The sequence below is a fragment of the Hirundo rustica genome, chromosome 6, assembly GCF_015227805.2.
Source record: "Hirundo rustica isolate bHirRus1 chromosome 6, bHirRus1.pri.v3, whole genome shotgun sequence".
NCBI classification, from domain to species: domain Eukaryota; kingdom Metazoa; phylum Chordata; class Aves; order Passeriformes; family Hirundinidae; genus Hirundo; species Hirundo rustica.
The window spans coordinates 26,722,713-26,745,876 of record NC_053455.1 but is presented as its reverse complement, the minus strand read 5'-3'; the positions used below and the strand labels follow the sequence as shown (position 1 = coordinate 26,745,876).

The following is a 23,164-nucleotide window of genomic DNA, read 5'->3' as shown; positions in this document are numbered from 1 at the left end:
TCTGTGACAATCTTCTTCTCTTCTCCATTGAAGTCTCATATATATATGTTTGCACAAATATTAAAGTAAAGTAGTTATTAGATAGATCTTTTCATAGCTTGACTTTTGAAAATTTCCATTTTTTCATTGTTTGGTGCACTTCTGTGTGCTGAAGGTAAGTTCACAGGTAAAGATGAGGGCAAAATCCAGGGAAAAGGTACAATGTGATGAATACTCGTGTTCCTTTAGAAGCAAAGTCTTTATGAAAATCAGTGACTTTTCTACATCAATTCATTTTTTTTACACTAACTTGTACCTCAGGCTGTTAAAAGTCAATTTTTTGCCTACTGTATGCTTCTGCATTAAAGGTTTTGGCATGTGACTATTTAATGGCTATTATTGTTCTGGAAGACCTATGTTTTGTTAATAAAACTTCGTTTTCTGTAACCTACTATTACTTTTCTGTTTCCTTTTAGAAACTTGGCTGCAATTCAGGTGCAGGTTCATCCTGTAAACCCTGGGGTGACCTCCAATTCCATTGCCCTTCATTAAACTGATTCCCAAGACAAATTATTTTTCCAAATGTGGTTTGTCCATGTTGGCTTTGTGGTCAGGCTGCATATGCTAGTCCTGTTTCAGTGATCATTTTGTTTTGTAGCAAGGCCATTTGCTTTCATATGGATTCCTTCCCAAGCTACCTCTAATGACCTCCCCTTCCTAAATTGGATGCTCCTGTACTACTTACCACTGGTTCTGTTGTTTAAAGTTCTATAGAATTCACCATCAGTCTGGTTCATCTTTTCAGAATTGTATCTGTCAATACTCTTCTATTTTATGTATCAAATTTAATATTTATCTGGATAATGCATAAGTTTATTGAAACTATTTTGTTTTCAAAGTGACTATTTTGTTGGATTGCAGCAAAAGAAGTCATTGATCCTCCTGATTCAATAGATCTAAAAATTAAGCAATTTAAATAAATGGCATTTTATTTATTTAATTTAAAATTTTAATCTATGCAACACTTCAAGAAACAACTACATAGTGTTGTATATTATAAACTGTTGACATTCTACTGAATTAAGTATAACATTTTGGGTTTTTATGCTTCTTGAGGTGGTAATGAGAAAAAAAGTTTTTAAAAAATGTGTGCCTTGCTGTATTTCTTATACCATTTATTAAAAAGCTGCTTTCACAGTAAAATTATGTTGGTTTGAAAGAGGAAATATCGCAAGGTTAAGATGTGTGAATAATTTCTGTATATATGTATAACCAACTGCAAACATTGATGTATAATGACAGTATAAAATGCTTTCATGTTTGTGATGTCCAGTGATGTGGAAATTATAAGCCTTAAAACCATTAGATTGCATGGTAATTAGAATTGGCATAATAAACATAGTTTATTGGGGAAAAAAAAAAAGCAGAATTGGTGATCTGTTTTACCTGCGTTCCAAGCACAGAATGCTTTATCAAAATTCCAAAGAATATGCTTTGCTTTTGCAAATATTCCCTAGAGATATGCAACTCCTTAACTGGTGAAGATTTGTATTATCTAACTCAGACGTAAAGGACTTTGTCATTAAAGATTCTGTAGGTCTTTTGGGCCAAACGAGGAGACACAAATAATTAGTATCTTATCTAGTATTTTACAACAGATTTTACATTGTTTATCAGCAACAGTTTGTTGTCCATTTCTTAAAATTTCATTCATTTACATAATCATATTGAGTTCTATGTAGACTCTAACAGCTGGCTGTTTTGATGACTTAGATTGTATATTTCAAGTGTTTTTATCTTGTGCTAAGACTATATTGGGTGGCCAAAAATGGCCAACCAGTCAGCTTTATAAGTTAATTCTGAAAACATGGCACTCATCTCCTAAAAACACTATTGGGAAGGAATGTCAGGAAATTTAAAAGACAAGCAATGTCCTCTGATGCCACCTTTAATCATTATATTTCCAACTATATAAATGCTTTTATAAAAAGCTTTAACATTCCTCCTTTAAAAAATCATCAGTTAAATACATCAGTTTGACAAGCTTAGCTGTAAGCAAAGAGAATATATATTGTGTATAAATGCACTGACCAGAAGATATATTCATGCAACACTGAAGGAACCGGTCTTTAAGAACAATCTCATGTTTTCCAAATTTTAAACAGCTTCCTATTACTACAAGAGGCAAATTATTTGTCTCTCAATTTAAATTTCCAAAGTGTAGCCTTAGGCAAGCTATGAGGTGTGTAGGGCAGCAGTAGCAATGCTTATCATTAAGTATAAATAAGAAGTATTTATTATGTGAACTTTTTGAATCTGCAGAGATTTCTGCACTTACATATCTTTTATCATGTACAAGTCTAACAAGGTAACCTATAATTACCTAAAATGTATAACTATATAGCTAGACCACTTATTATATTTTAAATATTTTAACGTGCATATATATATATATATATAAATATAAGTAATTCAAAATATAACTCCTTATTTTAGTAAAATTTTTGCAGTGACAATTATGTTTATTTATGAGTTATCTCAACGATGATTTTTAAATGGTCTTGACAGAGGAATTGAGTTAATAATTATTCTTCTTTTCTCCCTAGTATTTTCTGGTTTATACTATATATTTTTAAAACTTGCTTTGACTATAGTCACACCTTGCACTGTGACTACAGGCAAACTAATAATTCAGAGGCTTTTCAGATCTGTCATCTCACTCAACAGACTGTGCAGAACTCCATCAATTACTTGTACCATTCTATTAGGCCATTTGCCACAAATTCACTTTTTTTCCTGGGGGAAAACAGCATTACTTGTCAAATCAATAAACCACATATTAATCATACAATATCAGGAATATTATATGGTCACAATTCAAATTTCTGTGGTTCCTTTCTGAGAGACTGGAACATTTTAATTTGACCAGTAATCCCAGATCTATATTATTTAGTCTCATGAGATAAAGTCATCATTTTTATGACTGTGATGCAAGACCCATCATAATCAACTACACCTTTTTTTGGCTAGAAAATCTACCCTTTTAAGATTTTTTATCCTCAGAATTGACTTTGTTGTCAATAAAACTTGATTTCTAAGTGAAACACTGATATATATATATTTTCCACTGGACTGTTTTCCTCTCTTAGCATAAGTCATGCCTATGGCCATTTTGTGCTGCAACTTCTTGCAATTTCCTAAAGGAGAATATTGGTATGGTGTAAAACTAATGTTGATGTACCAAGAGTACCCCTAAAATCAGCCCATGCAGAGAGTCCTGTATAGAACTCTTTTCTGCTGGTGAAATTTTTTTCTGGCATAGAATGCTGCAAGCTTTCTGCAGAATTTATTCCCTACTAAAGTTCCATAGGCTGCTTTTTATTCCACACACTCCCTGGCTCATGCTTGAACAACATCTGCAATGTGTGAGGAGGCCATTTGACAGCGTGGCCCTGACACATGGATCTCCTTTTCCTGCCTACTTCACATTCCTCCCACAGAGAGCCAGAGCTCTCCAGCTCTAAGCAAAGAGAGTGCACACTAACACTAGTGCTAAAATACATGCCTGGGACTACAATTTAAAACTTTTTTCAATCACATTAGTTTTTAATATGGATAGCCTTCTGAGCCATGTCCCCAGTCTTTCTCACTTCATGATTTGCATTTTTCCCAAGGTAAGTAAAAAGATTTTTAGTGGAACATGGCATCTGTACCACTGTACCGGTAAGAAAGTCAGGTGGCATCTCCATATTCTTACAATTGTTTGTGCTGTTCACTGTATACATGTGTACACATCAGCAGGCAAACACATGAAAATATTCTCATATTGTTCCTGTTCTGTTTGCAATAAACTCAAATAAAGAGTTGCTGTCATTTAGATATCATCTCAACCTTCCTCCTTGGTAACAGGATGCACAGGGGACATAGCCTTCCAACACATATATTAGCATTTCATTCCAATTCCCCTGTGTTGATGAAAACAACATATTTTGAATAACATGTATCTGCTAAGAGGGCTGCTTTTGGTTTTTTGGTCTTTTTGTATTTGGCCAGAAAATATTGGAAACAATGTTGTAGTTTTCTGTGCTGTTGTGCACAGAAAAAGGGTTATTAATGTTTAGGCCAGACTGTACTTGGCTCAAGAGGATTAACAGGGATGTCAAATTCTTAGCCAACTCAATCTCCTTCACTGACAAGTTATAAAAAACTTATTCCTAATAATAAGATCACTTTGAGAGGGGTTTTGGCCAACAAATGACATCTGATCTATTGCCTTCAGTGCTGCGTGTCTGATTTTTCAGTTGCCCTGTCTTTTATACCTTTTCTACCAGCCTGAAAAGTTTACATTTTTCGTATGACCACTGTTTGCTCAGTAAATACATGTTCATCTCTGATATTAGAAATGTCATTAAGGACTATGCCATAAGTGAACTTGGCATCACTTAAGTCTATATACTGGAGGATTTTTAAGTGCTTCAATGCTTTAAAAATGGAATTTCCTTTGCACTAGCAAGTAGTATTACTTTATTTCTGGTGAGTGGAGAAATAAGCTAAGTTAAAACTGAAGTTAGAATAGTATAAATCAGTAATTTTAGATTACTAATATTACTGTGATATCATAGGTATTGTCAACCTAATTATTAAAATTTAAAATAATTACAGAATTATACAATGATTAAAATTAAATTAGATATGGTATGAAAAGTTAGATAAGTAAATATGTTTTACCTCTGTCTTATGTTGAGCCTGTGTCTCTGACATTCTGAAAGGGGAAGGGAACATAATTTTTAAAACACACGAAATTAAACATTTTTCTTTCTTGCAATTAGTGTATGTTTTGAATGCAGCAAGGATCTAGTTGTAGAATTTTCCAAACATGAGAGTGACAGGGAAAAGAAAACATTTTCCAATACACTGGAAAAAGATAAACCATTCTTGATGCACTTCATTTACAGAATGAAAAAAATCAAGACTTCGGCAGAACTGCTAGTGACCATCAACCATATATTCAAAATATTTTCCTTTTTTTTCATAGGGAGATAAGTGGTACTGAAAATAATATGCCCTTAGGCTAGGTGGTATGTCAATTTCTCATACAGGCTATGGTGCATATATACCTAATTTCTGCTCTGTAGCACTTGAATAAAAACCTGAATGTAGAATTCATTCTGGAGGCTGTAGGTTTTGTTGTTTTTTCATAAGGAAGTGGACCAAATCTGCCTCTAACAAGCTTGAAAAAGAAATTTTAGCAAGCAGATTTTAAATAATACAAAATGGTGGGAAAAAAAATAAAAGGAAAAGAAAACAAAAAACCAATCATTTTGTAAATCCTAGTAGTCCCTGCCAGTAGTTTAATCAAGAATATTCCAGGTTGAGTAGCATTATTATACTTCTATACATCATTATTTATCCTGACATGCAGATGTGAGACAAATCTCTACAGTTTTTGCTTTATTTACTTCAAAGTAGGGCTTTTCAAAGTGCTGAAAAGGTTATGAAAACGTCTTTTCAATGGTTGAAATGGTCACATGAATCAAAAAAATCCCCTATGTCATAGCTCTTTTGGGTTGCTATCTGTGTCAGGTGAGCTGATCAGTGCTGCTTTTGGGAACATTTTGTGGAGGCAAAGCCTTTACAAAGCTTTTCATGCACACAGAGCTCAATTTTCCACTATTAATATGGCTACTAAAGAAAGATTCCTCTGTAAGGAGTTTGCCTTAAATGACAACATAAATATTTCTCATACCTGCTGCTGCTCATTGTATATGTTCCTGCATCTTATCCCTTGGTCTTCCAAGCTGAACATTTCTCCACTTGTACCTTTTCTTCTTGCACAACTCAGGAACTAAATGAAGGGTTTGAAACTTATGTTTGTAGTAGACAAGTTAAAGGTAATGCTTTAAAAGGTGGGCAAGTGGCACCAGAGCAGTGGTGGCTTGGAGTGAAGAGAAAGTGGCTGTCAGGAGGAATTCTAAGTGTTTCAGTGCTTTAAAAATGGAATTTCCTTTGCAATAGCAAGTAGTATTATTTCTGGAGAGCTAGGGAATAAGCTAAGTTAAAAGTGAAGTTAGAATTGAATAACTCAGTAATTTTAGAGTACAAATATTACTGGAGATACATGATACTGAAGCTGTGCCAACTAGGCTGGAGGAAGGATTCAAATCGGCAAATGTCATGCTGGCTGATAAAAGAAAAGAGAGAAGCAGAGGAGGAGTTGGAGCTTCAAGGATGGTTGATGGGAGCTAGCTCTGGTTAAAATATTTGTAGAATAATAGAAGCATACACTGTTTTGAAAGAGATTTATCTCTATTGCTAGACTTGTTATTGGAAAGTGTAAAGTGATACTATTCATGAATACTCATTTTTCTGAATCTGCTGTTCAGTTATGCCAAGCATATCAATCAGGTGTACCATTGTCAGTTAATTAACATTTGATTGCATTAAGCACAGGGTGTTGAAGAAGAGGTTTCTTCTTGGAGGGGGAGGGGTATCTGTGTGATTTCTTTGGAGGCGGAGGGATGTGTTCTCAGTAATTATTGTCAGCTGTGAGAAAAGTCACATTGTAACTTGTTAGTACATATTTCTGTGCCACTCACCACTCTTTATGGCCACAGTAAGATGGAAGACAAAGGCAGCAGGTGTATCAGCAGCTTAGTCCTCAGTCATATCACATACTGCATCTGCAAATGTAAATGTTGCCTGTGTAGAAGGGAAGGGAAGGGAGAATGGAGGGAGAATGAGAAGGAAAGTTGATTTTACTGTGTAGAATATATATATAACTATTTGATATAATTTTGTAACATAATAGACTTGACAGCATTCAAAATAACGAATGATTTGGTTAAGACAAATCTGTCTTCTTCTTGGCCACATAATAACAAGTCACTCATGGAAATGGACTGGTAGTTAATTCAGATATAGTGGAAGAAGATACTATACTCCTTCACAATATAGAATTAATCTATGGAATTTCATTTTGTCATTAAATTATTGAGTCAAATAGCTTAGTGGGATTGTAAAGGAATGTAAATATAGAATCGAAGCTGTGCCAGGAGAGGAGGTTAGTCCAAATGAATGACAGTGGAGAGTAAACCTAATTCTCCATAATGAATTCTGTTGTCTGCCGAAAGGACAGGGGAAATTTTCCAAATTCAATGCAAAAATGGCTAAAGCAAGAAGGAAAAATTCTGCCTTTCTCTGAGGCAATCAAAAATGAGCCAACAATAGATTCAAGGCACATACAAAATGCAGAGAAAATGTCTGGGTGTCTTTTCCTTACTCATCATTCCACTGTTGAAAATGAAGATGTGATGTCAGAACCAAATTATTTTAATTGACAAGCCATTGTGTTGCAGCATAAAAATTTTTCACAAATATGATTTTGCGGATAATTATAACCAGCTTTTCATATGTTGCATTTAACATACACATGTTTAGTTAGATATAGTTGACTGTGATAAATTATATTTCAATAAAGAAAACACTTGTATGTCAGGCCAATTGCGTAACAGTATTTCAGAAGAATACCCCTTCTTTAATCACACACCTTGATAGAGGAATGCTCATGAGCACATTAGTACAACTCAATTCTTTCCACAGGGACTGACATCTTAAACTGCTCTACACAATGAATCACCTTGTCAAATAAAGCGCAAAATGGAAAACTGTTTTCAAACTCATCTGATATAATGACATTTACAACAACATGTTTGAGGTGATAAACGGATAATAATAATTATATTTGTCTTAGACTTTCATGGTACTTTGAAAGTTCATGCAATAATATGCACTTTTTTTTCATTCAAGACAATTCTGTACCAGGACTTTTATGTCTTAAAGACTACATGAGTCTTTAAAACAAGCCCAGAGAGAAACCATCTTTTGCATGTAACTGGAATTCTTAATTTAAAATTTTTCTTAGGAAAAAACCTATATAGTTTCAACTGCAAGCCAACTTATATAACCTCACACAAATATTAAGGTCGCTCTTTTAGAGTATGATATACACTAAAATTATTTTTTTACATTTTTAATGGTGATAAATAATATTTATCTTTACTGATCCTTACTTTGACAGCAAACACACTAATGAAATGTATCTCAAAGTGTCTTAAGCATTAAAATGATATGTTGAAAGTTCATGTTAATTTTCGTAATCTACATTCTAATAATTATTTTTTATTGTATACTCATGAAGTTTATGAAAAGACAAAAAAATTCAGGAACATACTTCCTGTTGCTTTTGCCACTACCAGAACAATGTTCTTGGTTTGCCCTGTCTCACCTCCTGCAACTGGCACCTGTGAACAGAGGCTGAGATTTCATCAAAACAGCTCTGCAGCTGAACCCTGGCTTCTGTGAACAGGAGCTGAGATTTCATCCAGCTCTTCTAAAAAGAAGTTTGACATGACATTTTTAGAGGTATTAGAACTGCAGTTATTTAGTATCTGCAACAAACACATACAGATCTGGTGCTGTGGAGAAATGGGCCTCTGGGGAAAAGGTTGACTTTCAGCACTGAATATGTTAAGCTGGAAAACAAAGGCTTAAAAATGTGAGAGAAACTTCCCAGACACCCCGGTGACTGGCAGCTGACATTCTTTAATGGGGAAGAATGAAATCACAGATCAGTTCTTAGGAAAGTAGAATTTGATAAGTCATGTATATAAGCCAGCACATGGAGTAGAGTGATTTAGTGTGGCTTCTGCAGAACAAAGGAAAACACTTCTCAAGGTAGGTGTGGGCTACTAAAAGAACTATTGCAATGTCTAAAGTTATATACTTCAATCTAAAAACTATCCAGTAAATATATCATCTTTACAATATCATTTGCTGAAATGTCAGTTTGGATAAAAATGTCCTCATCTTATGCTTCATTACCAATGAGACAACACACCAAAACATTCAAATGAACATCTCATTTGAGTAATTTCCCCTAGTCCTTCTTTTGTGACTATATTGTTATTTTTGCCTTGCACTAGAGGTAACAATACAGTAGTTTTTGGGAGAATATCTGCTTGTTATTAAAAGGTCAAAACAAACAACCCCCCAAAATTTCCTCTGTATTCTTTCAAAATAAACACACTATGTGTTTCTTATCAGCCAGATTTTAAAAAGAAGCAAACCAACATGGTATAAAGTTCTTCAATTTCCACCCATCCACTTTTAAAGATAGGTCTGAAGTCCCTAAGTATAATTTCATTGTGACAATCTTAGTGAACAGAAGCCAAGCTGTTCCTACACAAGGATCCATAAATAGTGGTTCTGAAAAAAGGAGCTCTTGCTGTTTCATCCTCTAGTAATGCCTACACCATAAAGCAGGCTACAGACTCTCATGGTTTATTTTGCATATCAGGAAATTCTGTTCTCAACACAGAGAACATGGTTAGAATGAAAGGGGGAAAAGATCATTGAACATTTCTTCCTCTGCAGTGTTGGAAAGTGGAATCTGGATAGTGAGGTCTTATACACACTAGGGAAAAGCAGTGTATAAATAAATAAGTGGTGACACAAGATACAATATGGGAAACTTGATGAGACTAAGACAAAGTTGCTTTAAAAGGCAGTATTGTTATGATGTAAAACAATGCCACATTGGCCCCATAAATAGCCAGTCTTTATGCAAGATAATTTTCCATTACAGTAACAACTAATATGAACTCATAAAAGTGCTAATGAAGTGGGATTAATCTGCCTAAAGAATCAAATGGTCAGCACCTGTTGGAAGTGTGGCAAATGACTGAAAGAAGTTTTGCAGTGCCTTTGCTTAGTGCAAATCTTTTAATACCTTTGCATACTGTTTGCTTTAAAAAGGCATAGTGATTTTCTTGTGCTATGGCGGTTTCATCCAGACTATACTTCATCATCTGTCAATACTTTTGCCTAAGTAGCATTCTAGCATTTTAAATGTGGTAAGTTTGCTATAGTGTTGTATATTACTTACTATTTTTCATTATCTCATTCTAGACATAGAAATCTGTTTCAAGGTTCAGTTAGAAATAGAAGGTTTAAAACTATTTATTTAATAATTAAATCTTTACTTTCACTGGTTGTCAATATTTTGGGAAAAGGAAATAGAAATGCCTGTTTTCTAAAGAAACTTATCAATTAAATAATACATTAACTATATATATTTAATTTGCATTGCAATTCATGATCATTGCTGTCAACACTAGATTTTACAGAATTTAGATTCTTTTCAGAATTCAAGCTAGTAAATGCACAGTGTAATACATGACGTTGCTCTTTAGTACTGGCTAATGACAGAGACCAAGTTTATTTGTAGCATACCTTGTGTATTATACTATAAACATGAAAAAAAAAAAAAATTACAGGAAAAGATCTTTAAATGGATCTTTCCAATAATGCTCCCAGATTAGATGATAGACTAGCGTCTGGATTTCAATTCCTGGCCACTTGTGCAAGACTAAGCTATTAATATTTTTTAAGACAAAAATGAAATAATTATTGCACTACTAACTTGTTTTACAACCTAAGAGTTAAGAGTATTTATATAAGACATTTCTGAAAGGCTTAGTTTTTATTAATGTAAAACCAGAAGCTTTAATGTTTTTATATATTTAATACTCCGTGTATTTCTAGCGACATATTAAAGAAGTATGGTTATTGATCTAGTATCAATACCCAGCTGTGACTGACAAAAACTCTCTAACAGTTTAAAGTTAGAAAGTGTATGTTTATTACAGCCCGGCAGCACGCAGGATAGCTCCCTGATACACACTGGGAAATTCACAGGTAATTACGAAGCCTTTTATTTACAAAAGTGTTGAATACCCAAATACAAATGCATATTCATACCCCTGTCACCTCCCATTCCCCGCTTTGTATGCTAATTGGCAGAAAAGGCTATTAAGCGTTCGTAGTTTGCTTCTTAAAATGAGTCGGGGGTCTATTCTGGGGAGGGTTCACCAAAAATGAGGAAGTAGGATGAGTCTTCCTCGTCCTGACCTTTCTACCTTTTCAATGCATTCGTGACAAATGAATCCTTGGTAGAACTTATAGTTTCCTGTGTTCAATGGGTTCTTTAAGCAGGAAGTCTGCAGCTATCTTACGTCCTATTTACCACATTTTGTTTTTTTTACAACCACAGCTACACAAACATAAAGCTGACAAGCAATGAGTTACTAAATCTGGGATAGCTTATCTAAGATCCAACTGCTGTTAACCACAAATAAATCTTATCTAGCTACTTCAGCTAATTCAGCAACTATTATATTAACTTTCCCCAAATCCCTAATTCTTCAAAAATAATGTCTCACTAGTGCTTGTATATGAACTCTGGACAGCTGAATAATTTAATAGTAATTCCAAAAAGTTACTTTTCCTATCCCAGTCATTACTGGCCTCTTTGCTCTCACCACAGCTAGATTATCCCATACTTTTGCAGAGAACAAAAAACTCTTATTCCCCTCCCTTTTGAAAGGCACAGAAAGCTGACCATAAATACATGGAAGAAAGTGTAAGGAAAAGTGTGTCTCAGAGAGGAAACTGGTATGGGGCTCTACAGCAACAGTAGAAGAGAGACAGTCTTTGCTTACACTGTAGCAACCTTGAATTTCCTTAAAATTAGTCCAATGAGGCCAATATCCAGGTTCTAAAGCTGCCCAGAGGAAAAGGTTTGCCAGACTACAATCTTTGTGGAAAAGTTCTTCCTTGACCTTTTTTGCCGCTGTATGTCTACGACAGCACAGGGAGGTCAAAAGTGCACTAGTTGTTAGAACCAAAGATGAAGCTTAACCAGACACTGAGAGCAATGATTGTCAAACGGCTCCATTTGCAAGACAAGAAGTGTATCCTTAGCAGAGCAAGAGGGATGAAAGAGATTATTTTCTAGGGGTCACATTTGTTCTTCTTTTTTGACCTCTCTCAAGTTTGCAAAAGAAGCAGTGAGTTTTCTATGGCAAGGAGGCACAACAAAGAGAACAGGACTGTGCTTTCCTCATCTCTTCTCTACTAGTTTTCCAGCCTCACATGTGCCTCTCTCTCTTTCATAAGTCAGTGAAAGCATAATAACTGAATACAGAAATTTAAAGGACAATTTCAAATGCCTATAATTTTAAATTTTGAAACCCTTCTTAGAACCTGAATCTGAATTTGGGGTAGGGTTTGGAGTTCTTGTTTGCTTGTTTTACTACTTCCGTAGTTTCTATCTTTAGTACCAGTATGGCCTTTGCACCTAGGAGCCTTACCCATGGGTCTGTGAGATTCTAGAAAGGAGCAAGCTATTTCTGCTTTTCATTTTGAGCTGCTCTCTGTTTTTTGATTATTGCTTGAAATGAACTAACCCAATTTAATTTCTGGTTCCCATAAACAACTTCATTCTGGGTGCTGGAATGTTGCAGGGGACTGGCGGGTTGCAAAGCCATGCATATTCATGCCTTGGTTGGCAGGGCCCACTCCACCAGGGTACAAATACAAAATGTTGCGTGAAGAGAGACCCTTAATAAGTACTCAGAGTTCTGAAGACACTGCTGTGGTACTAAAGCAATTTGTAGAAGTATCTTAGCTGAGTTTAAACTATTTTGATTCCCCTTAGAGCCAGGCAAAACATATCCTCAAGCTATTCTAGAATGTTAAGGTCTTGAACTTGAATTAATAAATAAAGCTTTGACTTAACACTGAAGTCTTCAGGTTATCATATATTGATAGGATGAATTATTTGTCAATCAAAATGATACGCTGTTTTTTAAAAATTAGTGAGTGTGAAACTCATTGCTTCTCAGCTCTTTGATAAAACAACAAGATTGTGGATAAATGAAGTGGGTATTATAAGACACTGTGTGAAGTAGTTATTGATTTTTGTACTTCTTCACTGTGACCAAAAATTCAAGTTTGACCTCATTTTTAAAGATCAAAAAGAGGGGAAAGAGAAGTTCTAAGCAGAGGTGACTAAGAAATATATTTCAAAGCAATTGACTGGAAATGCAGGATAAGACTCCCAAAGTTACCACAAAAACCAGCTATTAATTACATTTTCAAATACTTCCATCTTGACAGAGTATTTAACAATCAAGATGACACTTGATAAATTCCCCATAATGGGAAGCTCAAATTATGGCCTAGCACTTCACAGCCATGCAAAAATATTTTTTAAAATGTGGCAAGTCAAGTAGTATCTAAGGCCAAGAAAATAGAAGAAATTCTGACAGTAATGGGCTACATTGTTTCATTTCAAGTGGATTTCATGTTCCTTTGGAAAGCTCTCTATCATAGGAATGGATTCTGTGATTATTTTTCTTATGACTTTAATTTATGTTTTACTGTCAGTCATCAATGTTTGTTTAACATGTGGAAAAGTTCTGTTTAAACATTCCCTCAAACTACTTGGCTAAACTTGCTATCCATTGGGTGCCTCAGAGGATAAATTATTGAAATCTAAATAGACTAGTACCTTGTGCTTATTCCCATGGCTAACACAGAATTTTGTAGTTAGAATGAACTTTAAGCCAAAATTTTATTCAATGGAAAACTCTGCCTGCCTTACAAAGTAAACATGTTCAAATTGTCTCTCAAGTTTGGGAGGAACCCTTAAGAATCCCTAAATGTGGGAAGGATAGGCTGGTTGTCCTTCTGAGCCCATTGAGCAGCATTTCAAAGGTGCTTTTCATAACTAAAATTCAAGCAGGCAACGTCCATCCAGGTTACAACGATAACCTAGGAATTGAGAAGATCTTTACAGGTATTGCATCTTGTTCTTGAATTTCTTCATGTCAGATAATGTTCTTCTGAAGAGAGTAAACCATCATCTTTATTAGGACAAAATTTTCACCACTTTATTCCAGTTTCAGGTCTGATTCAAAACATTGTTTTCCTGATAGTTAGAAACTTTCCTCTGACTTATTTTCTGTGAACAAGAATCTCTATCAACAAGATGCTAATGACAGTTATGATATATAAAATATTTTCTATCTAAGACAATATCTTTCTATCTTGTTTAATAAAAGATATTAAATGGATGTTAAACATCCTCAGTCTTGTAATTGCCACATTTCCTTGACTCTATTAATTGTTGCTTTGTCTAAAAATTGTGCCCTTCTTCTTCCTGTCAACAGCAACTATCATCTGTGTACTGTGATACAATTCCTGTTAAAAGCTCTGAAAATATGGCATTTGTTATCAAGACTGACAAAAGAGCCTTTCCCCCCTTTTTCTTAGATCTAAGAATGTTTTAGAATTTCACAGTACACCTCTAATGTCATAAAGCAGCTTTAAGAAATACCCTCTTGTTTCACTTCAAGGGAATGGGGAAAAAAGAAAAACAGAAACAGAAACTAATCCATTCTTACAAAAACAAGATCTGAACAAATGCTCCTGCAGTGCTGCTCTAGACACTGTTGGCTCCCTCCACATTCTCTGCAGCTCTTAAAAGAAAGAACATCGTGATCTAGTGCAAAGTAGCTGAATGTAGGTCTCTAAACTGGGGATCTCAATCCATATTTGGGTCTTGAAACATGAGAGTTGTTTTTCAGAAATTCTGATCACCCCTATTTAAATGACAGATTTCAAATTAGGCCATGTAGATTGAATTTAGGCTCCCAAACTTGAAACCCCTAATTTGGGTGCCCCAAAGTCATTAAATCTGATGATCTGAATGCTTTGCAGAACTCTCAGAAAACTTTTAATTATCAAGGCCTATATTAAATATAACTTTCACAGATAATATTGCTTATGGCTCTTCCTCCTCAGTTGTCTTTCACTCTCTCTTTCTATGCTTTTGAAATGAAAGATCATCCTTCATTATAGCAATGGAGTTTTAAGCACAATTCAACATATAGCTCAGTACTACTGTAATACAAACTGATTGTTGTGATATGGACCATGCTTCTAGCAATGAGTACAAAGTTATATACTTAGTCCATTTTTTTTTTTTTTTTCTTCTCTTAAATCTTCTGCAAAGCACATTTTAAGGAGCAGGCATGACCTAGCTCATTGTGCTCAGCATGTTTTACAAACTCAGCAGAGATGTGGAGAACACATACAAAAACCATGCTTCTGCCTTGACATAAATCAGAAATAAACAAGACTATCACAGAATTTGCACAGAATTTGACCTCTCAAATGGCATTATGGATGTATATCATGGACCAAGCCAGGATATGCTGTAGTTTAATTACTTCAGAAATAGCTGAGTAACAAATAGCAATAATTAAATTAACCACCAAAAAAAGTTATGCAAAATGTATCAAATCCAATGAAGATCCTATTGCAATTATTTCCTTGTGCTTGCTAAATCTTTCAAGATCCAGATGCTCTTCCAATAATTAATTGCAAAACTTTCCACGCTTCTATGATTCAACTTTTAATTATTTGCTTTGGAGAAAGAACGTACTCAAGTTGGTTTGGGTTTTTAGGTGCAACAGTAGTTTGTTTAAATACAGAGGTTACACCTTACATTATCTTTCTAATTATACATTACTCTCTAAAAAGTAATTAATTTCACAAAATTCAATATAACTAGTTATTCTGCACCCAGAAGGGTTACTGTTGTTGGAATGAATGTCTTGCAGTGGGATAAAAGTAAATATGATGCCCAAGAAATATAGACTTCATGAAAAGAATTAATGATATGGTTGGTATTTATTATAACATACTTCAACAAAAGTAAGAGCATAATATGATACCAGGAGTGCAACTATAAGGCCAGTTTGTTCTGAGATATAATAATGGTATATGATACCATAGATAATATCCTGACTCCATATGAGCAAAGTCACTGATAATAAGGATTTACATATGGTCTATATTTATAGGAAAGACTCAGAAAGAAAGAATGTGCATTGCCCTCACAGGGACTGGTGCCATTCAAATCTCTAAGTCATCACTTGACACTGGGTGATGTTGATGCTGTAGTTAGAATATGCTTGGAGTTAACTTGCATGTTTGAGGTGTTTTTATTTCAAAATCCCTACGGGCTGAAAGTTCAGCTTTAAAATCCAGGGGAAAATATCTATTTTCATTGAACTCTTAATGCAAAAGACTGAGGATTTAAACCCAGGTCTTTCATACTACATCCCTTCCAATGTGTCTTAACTGGTTCAGAGCTACATTCACAGTCTTTGTCCTTGTGATATTGAATATAGAATATTTAATAATTCAAAGGACAGGACTTACAAGGATTTCCTTTCCAAAATCCTTGCAATCTTGTGGTTGCAACACTAGCCAAACAGCTGAAAATGAAGGTTCAAGTCCTGAGGCACAGTAATTTAAACTTTCTGCCATATTTGAGGAGTGGTCTTATCACAAAGATATTGTAGATAGGACAATATTTAGTTTTGAAAGAAGACCAGTCATCCCAATGGTTCTGGAGTTATTAGGGGGGAAAATATTATTTCCTAACATACCATAAAGCTTCTTCAGTTTAAAAAGATGATGTCCCTTGTTTTGGAAAGACTTCATTCAAAAAGTATTTGTTCATTTGCATAACCAGGCTATTACCTGAAAAGATTGCCACATTTTCTTCAAAATTACAAATGCATTAGGTTTCATGATTTTTGTTTCTATTTCTTTACCAAAGTTGCGTATTTTATCCTGATGAGATAAATTATTTTTGGTGGCCAGGTGAAACAATTTACAGTTTCATTTTCTAGTAACATGGTGGGGAGTTTCATTTTGGTTTGTCTGCCTTGGAATGTTGCTTGTTTATTTTAATTAGTCACTTGTTCTGACAGTGCCTAGAGAATAGAATCTATCTGGAATATTCAAGAAGATTTTGTAAAAGGTTTTAAAATTTAAAAATTGTAAAAGGTTTTTTAAACTTGCTTTGAAGTTTTCAGAGCACAAGTTCATGTATGATGGTGCACTGTCACAGTGTCCAAAAAAGCCACTGCAAATGCAACAGTCTTGCAGCTTAATGAAACAAGCAGAGTTTATAATCTTATTAAGCTGATGGCCTGCCTATATAGAAAAGCTTCTGGTGAAATTTGTATAAAAATTCCATATTCCCAGTACCAGAAGAATATTTACTTTGCTGCAGTTAGGCCTCTTTAACAGAAAGGGAAATAAAGCACAAAAATTGGCATTGGGGAATGAAATTCGTGAGGAGTTGTGCTGAATCTATATGAGGTGAGAACCGACAGAACAGCTATAAACAACACTCAGTAATAAGAAGAGAGTTTTACGTTCATGTTTCTTGGCCTGCTTTTGAGGAAGGCTATGTCAACAATCTTAATGGCAGATTTAGTCCCTGCCCCTGTAAATCACTCTGGCTGTAAATAAGAATGTGTCTGTGTGGATGTCTTTACTGAATTCGGGACCACTAAGTGTTGTATTTTTGCTGGAAAGATTAGGAGTCACTTCAAACTGCAAATCTGAAAAAATCTGGATGCCAGTCAGGCAGTTCTAACACCAGCGAAATTCCCACTGACTTGAAGGGAGTTTTGTATACGTAGAGAACAGGATTAGCCCTTCACATAGTGATTTTCTCAGAGAAAATATTAGTCGAATGATACACAATGCTTTTTTTTTTTTTTTTCCTGGATTTAACATTATTTGTTCAAAATAGTTTTCTCCTTTTTGGCATTTGCACATGCATATAAACTCTTTGTGTTATTCTATACATCTGAAGTGTACTGACTTAAGGATCTTTTTTCTCCCTTTAAATCTATGTCATAGAGCACAGAAATGGCTTCTGATCTCTCTTGATATTATTTCCCAGATATCCTTATCATGTTAATAATTTACCATTAATGAAAATAACGCACAACAGAACAGCTGTGACACTGTTCCTTCTGAGAACTTCATGTTGACAGTACTTTAAATTCACTTAGTGGGGATGTACACAGAATCTATAGATTGAGTCTATTTATAAATGACAGATGCAGCTCCACATCCTGGCTGATGCCTTACCAAAGTCAATTAAACAAATGAAAAGAACTAGTATCTTCCTTGTAAGTCTAAATCAACAAAGGCCTTTTCTAGACAGAAAATTAAAGCTATGATAGAAAATATCTGATAATGCAGGTCAACACCTACTATGTTAGAGATAATCACGTAGGTATAGACTTAGCTAACTGAACTAATACCATAGGAAAGAAGAGATTTGAACTCCAGCAATAATCTTTATTTCATAAATACACAAGTGTCATGTATTTTATTCAAGTGTAGGAAGAATAGAATAACCATTGCAGAGGTCTCCAATCTGAATGACAGTTTTGCTCTGAAAACAGTCACTCCAGTCAGTTAATTGGACAAGTAGTAATGGGCAAAATTGGACAATTATTACTAATTCGGCTATGTAGCTCAATAGAAGATTTCAGCCTCTAAATTACCTTTCAAAAGTACTACTTTACCATGAAAACAGAGGATTTGATTCATAGCATGCCATGAGAAAAGTAGGTAATGGGAAAGCTGTAGAAGTTAGTAAAAGATTTTTAATGTTTTAAGTGTGCACTGGCTCCTTACACCATGGAATATGTCTATAGACATGCTTAAAGCATGACTATCAAATGAAAAACTAATAGAAAACAAATTAGTGCACCAAATACCAATTCTTGTCTGACTATATCAAAGACATAGTAAGAGAGAAAAATTAAATGAAAATAATTTAAAATATTGTACTATGTGTACACGATGAAGAATAATTTCCCTGTAAACCCCTTCTCCATTAAGAGGTTTCTTACCTCTGCCAAAAGCGCATACAACAAATGTCTGTTTCCTTTCAAAACTTCCTGAAAATCTTAGTTGGAGGACCTCCAGTTTCAAAGGAGTAAAATTATTACTTTGTACTTTGAGGGGAGGCCCAAAGAAAAATACCTGAACTTTGCATCATCTTGCTGCAACACATGCAATCAATGCCTATTATTTCCCCCATAAGCTTTATTTAGTGTCATATTGTCTTCTCACTCTGTAATACCATTAATTCTACAGAGCATTTCTTTCTTTCATGTGGAAAAATAATTATATCATGCAAATATTGTTCTTTGGGTGCTAGGCACTTTATATTTCTGTTGGAATTTCAAGAGAAGGAGTGTAAACATGAGCAACAATTATTGAAAGTATTTCCTCGCGTTAACATTACTTAAATTCAGTTTCAAATGCTTTGAACAAGAAGTCAGACTAACTCATGTGGGATGCCTATTTTTGCCTAGGATAGCCTAGAAAATACTATTTGTTTAAGAGTTTTGTGAGGAAAGCAAACTGTAGCTAGACACTGAGTCTGGTTTCAAATATGTTTATTGATCCCCTTTCGGTTGTGGCAAGAATATTGCACTCTTGATGGCAATGGATTAATAGCATCTGCACAGCATGTTCTTTTCTGCAATTAATTCTTAGAGATGGGTGTTATGGCAGTTATGTCCCCAAAAATTATGGAACCAGTGCTCTGTGTAGACATATAGCTTTATGTTAGCTTTTCTGCCACTTTCCATCTTTCTGAAATCTGAGCCAACATGTCTTGTCTACACATGGTTGCAGGGCAATTCTGAAAAAATTGTGTAAAGGAAGTCCTTTCTTTATCTGTTTCTCTCGTATCTCAGAGAGAAATCTTGTGTCACACACATGTAACAGAGCCTTTCACATAAATGAGAAAGTGACAAAAGAAAGACACAAGAGGAAAAAGTGTGAAGGAGAGACACAAAGGTTACAACTGGTCCGAATTAATGTAAATGTTAGGACTTACATTTTATATATCCCTTGGACTCATTTCCTTTCAGTGTCAGAATTACTCTCTGAACTCAGATCCAAAATGCATTTTATTATAGACATCACTACTACTTCCGCATGAAAACATCAAAATTTAATGCAATACTCTTGATAGGCCATTTAGAAATTGAGACATACCATTCCATGTCTTAAACAGGTTTCTAATTAATTACAGTGCTAGACTAGTTGGAATTTCATCATACTGTAGGTTAGAATCTAAATGGAATCTCAATTAAACCAGTTTTACACCAAATCCATCAACTTCCACGTTTCAAATTAAAGGAGAAATATATGACAAAGAAAAAAGGTAGGGACTCAAAAGAATGCTAATATAGGGAATGTAGAATGTGAGGTTGCAATAGCATAAATAATTTTCTATAATCACTGGTCTATGACAGACTCTTAATGGCATCAAAAGACATGAAATCTGCAGTTACTAGTGCTTATATTACAATGAGATATACTTCAGCGATGTGATATCATGGTTGCATCACTTAAGTTGTTGTTATTTTTATGGACCTGAATGTGGGATTTGTACCACAGATTCCTATGCTCTCACCCACTTCCTGGTCAAAAATTAGTGGCCATATTTCTCCCAGTAGATGATTTTTTTTTTTTTTTTTTTTTTTCCCAGAAGTTCGCCTACAACTTTTATAGCCTTAATTTGCTGCAGACCATTCATACTTAAGATGATTTATACTTATACTACCATTTTCATTTGGATTCAAAGCATGTTTTAGAGCAGTAGATCACAATGATTTCCACTTTCCAGATTTTGCTTCACATTGCAGGGGATGTGAAACCGCACAGCCTGCACTGCTCTCATGTAAAGCATTTTTAAACTTATGACCCAATGCCCTAATGTATAGGAGCTCTATCACAAAGCTCTGATGTACAGCACCAGACTACAGCAGGTTTTAAAGAATAATTTTCCCATAATTTAAGTGGATACACATTAGAAAATTCATGGTATGGGTGTGGATCTTCAGTATCAGATGTTTCCCTCTAGAGATTTGACTTAAGCTGTGTTTGTATGATGAAGTGGTACAGCCAAGAGAAGCAGATTTGTAGAGGAAAACAACTCAAAACAGAGCAAAAAACCTTCCAATTTATATGATATTTTGGTGTTTCATTTGACTTTTACTGAAGTAATGCCAGTCTCCCCACTGATACGAGAGCTGATTCTCTGTGTCTAATGAGCTGTAATTAAAAACAGCAAACACTCTCCTCTCCCTCCTCCAAAATATGCCTGTTGCTCATCTGAAAGCTTTCTCTTCTCAATTTGGTAATTATCCCTACTGTATTTCATGATTACTTTTTTCCTCCAAGGAGCAGTGCCAAAAATTAGGAGGCTGTATCAGTCTCGGTAACAAGTTATTCACAGGCTGCTAAATCTGCTTTGTAATTTCAAAAGGACAGTTGTCTTTACCTGCCTGGCAGACACACATAAGGTGAGCTTAGAGTTGGAGCTCTGCCCAGAGGGATGAGAACTCAAGATCAGAGTCCTGCTATTCCACACAATGTGAGCACACAAAAAACCAAAACTGGGACTTGTGTCCTGAGCAAGAGCATCTGCTGCTGGTGGGGGAGTCAGCCAAACTGACTGTCAGAAAATGTTATTGTTTCTCACAGTCTGATGGATAAATTACTTGTAAAGAGAACTGTTACTATATTATGTGAGTTTTTGTGAGATGTTTACAGCTCTGTAGCTGAATTCCCACAGTCTGTACTGTAAACATCTTGTTTTCCACATTCCTTTCTGATGAAAGTCAACTGATGGACTTATAGCCTGGCCAGTGGGATGGAGAGGTGGTAACCTTGTTCTCCAACCCCTGGTCATTCTTCAAAACCTATAAAAGTGAGGTCTTTGTAAATAAAAGTTCTTCTTCAGCCTTCATCTCTTGGAGTCAGAGAGTGTGTATCATTTTCTCTTCATGTCCTCTAGCAACAGAGAACTCTACTCACATCTAGAGGAATCATGTTCTACAATAATTTGTTGACTAATGCTGCTTTCCTAAAGGCTTTTTATTTTAATGCATCCTATATACTTTTACATTTTCTGCCTTCAAAGAACTAAAGAAATGACCCCCCTAGGAGGACTAGTCTACCATTTGCAAGAAGGTGCAACATCCCCTCCCAGCATAGGTTAAGTTTAGACACTGGTTTGTGCTCTGTGATTCCAGAACTTAAGTTCAGTTACTCCTGAGGCTGCCTGTGCAGTTGTGACTGATGTTTTTAAAAGAGCTCTAATGCTCAAAAAAACTATTAGAAACAGATTTCTTTCAATCTTCTGCCATTTTGCCTTTTGTTTTTGATTTATTTTGTTTGTTCTGAAGAGCCACAATAATTTTTGCCACTTCAGGGTTTTTTTGACTGAAAGTTATTCACCAAGGTTTCTTGAGTTTCTTTCAGTTTTTCCTTCATCTGATGTACCAGGTATCTCACTTCCTTATTTTTTTTCAACAAAAAAGAATCTAATCCTCCTTAAATGGATGTGTATTTCCTAATGGTATTAGTAGGAGTTCTGTGTATAAAGTAAGAGATTAAATTATTTTACTCAGAAAAAAGAAGCTGGAAAGCAGGTTTGTTGGTTTTTTGGTGGTGTGGGGGTTTTTTTGGTGTTTTTGTGTTGTTTTTTTGTGTTTTTTTTTTTTTTTTTTTTTTTTTTTTTGTGTGTGTGTGGGGGGGGGGTGGTTTTGTTGATTTTTTTTTTAGTATGAAATAAATATGAAAAAATGTCCCACCACTTTAATCACTCAGGAAATTTTTTGCAATGGAAAGCCACCAAAGAAATCCAAACCTAGTGTCTCAATTCAGAGAAAGTTCTCGTAGAATCCTATGAAAATTTTAGCTGAGGAATGAGTTTAGGATCTAATGAATGAGACCAAAATGAAGACTTAAAGTTCACTAGTTGAGAAGAAGCCTATTTATGCCAAAACATCACTTTTAACAGAACATATTAATTCACCTGCTACTGAAAATAATAATAATAATTAAAAAAAAAAAATAGAGCATGAGGTTCAGAAGGCAGCCTTGTGAATTCATGATGAATGACGGAATAAGACCTTAACAAGAATCAACATGTTGCTGTGGAAATTGAAAATGGAAAGAACATAAAGGAGAGAAAAAAACCTGAAACCCAAAACTCAGAGACGACAGAAAACATTTCAACCAAGTGATGCAATTTAGCAAAAGAAAGTTGTCTCTCTAGTATCAAGGATAAAGCCAGGGTAACAGACAAGGTTTTTACCCTGCGTGCTCATCAAGAGTATTTTCAGACATGTTAGACCTCCTTTCCTGATCTGTCTTCACATGGAAACCAAGTTATATGGTGGGGAGGTTCCTGGTTTGATCTCGCTCTGGCACAGAGGTGAGCTAAATATACATTGAGAAATGTGAGCTTAAGTGCTATTCCTGAGCCTTCTGGATACCCCATTTGCACTCCTGTTTACTTTAGAAGGAGCAAGGTTGATCTAAGTGCTCGTCATAAATGATAAGAGAAATTAAAATTATGCCTTACAACTGT

The 23,164-nt window shown here is 35.0% G+C and overlaps 1 protein-coding gene across 1 annotated transcript in view; it reads left to right on the top strand.

Annotated features, from left to right (window-relative positions):
* AKAP6 (A-kinase anchoring protein 6) overlaps positions 1-549 on the top strand; it is a 288,990-nt gene extending 288,441 nt beyond the window's left edge. Inside the window, exon 16 of the mRNA XM_040066094.2 lies at positions 456-549. The gene's annotated coding sequence lies outside the window, so the exon portion shown is untranslated. The remainder of the gene's footprint in view (positions 1-455) is intronic.
* The last annotated feature ends 22,615 nt before the right edge of the window (positions 550-23,164 follow it).